At 32.2% G+C, this 1,083-nt stretch overlaps 1 protein-coding gene across 2 annotated transcripts in view; it reads right to left on the bottom strand.

The window, feature by feature from the left end:
- Positions 1-1,083, bottom strand: part of LOC119593947 (solute carrier family 35 member E2A-like) — a 16,188-nt gene that overhangs the window by 14,108 nt on the left and 997 nt on the right. The window lies entirely within an intron of this gene.

Here is a 1,083-nt window from a genome sequence, read left to right on the forward strand (position 1 = left end):
TTCTGCCTGTGGTTTCTTAATATAAAAAAGCAAAATTCCAGTTAATCACATCTTCTTCTCCAAGCCATTAGCTACACAGTCACGAAAGAGAGCTAATGGCCCCTCATGCAAACCATAACAAACCACAGCTTTGGATTTCTCTCCTCCCCCCTTTCCTTAGATGCTTGCAAGATTTCTCTTATATTCCCTCTTTTAAAGGTCTCTTCTTTAGTCTCTTACATTCTCACTGTTGCTTAAAGCTTTCTGAACCTTCCCAATTTTCTTCCCTGGCAGAAAGTACGGAATGTGTAAATGAAAATTATATTCAATCTCAGGTATATGCAAGTAAATAAAAATATGTAAAATAAGAAATTACTTGATCTTAACAAAATTTAAATACGAAAGCTATCAACAGAAATTAAATATAAGAGTTATTTAATGTATCTTCTCTAAAAACATCACTTCCTTGACACTAATTTAGCGACAATTATCATTTTTATACACATGAATTTGCCTGAAGGGAAAGATGGGACAGCTTAAAATGGGGAAACTATATTGGAAGTACATACTTTCTAACAGTTCCATGTGCAATTTGTCATCATTATTTACTCATCTATCTATTCACTTTTACTGAAAAGGACTAATTACCTCTCTGAAGGGAAGATGGGACAGGGGTTAGGATAACGTACAAGTGACCTTCCCCTGTAAGACATTCGTGAACAAGCAAGGAAGAAAGTAGTAGTAGCTACTACATAGTTCATCTCATATTAGTTCTAGCATCATGGATCTATACTCAATATTTGAAAGAACTATTTATAATAATAGTAAAAAAAAGTATCTAAGCAAAGCTGAAATGTTACCACAAATGCTTATACCATTACAACACTATGTGCATATCATATAAAATAAATGAGATTTGGGACAGCATAAAAACAACCAAAAACATTACAGAAATTCCATACAAAAGAAAATAAGTCACAAATTTGTAGGCAAATAAATGAAATACTGCTTTATCCCCAGATATTACATTATTGGTTTTGATAAATTTCTCTTACTACCTACTGTTTACATATCTAGGAATTAATAAATGAAACCCTTTGTATA

The sequence above is a fragment of the Penaeus monodon genome, chromosome 33 (assembly GCF_015228065.2).
Source record: "Penaeus monodon isolate SGIC_2016 chromosome 33, NSTDA_Pmon_1, whole genome shotgun sequence".
NCBI lineage: Eukaryota > Metazoa > Arthropoda > Malacostraca > Decapoda > Penaeidae > Penaeus > Penaeus monodon.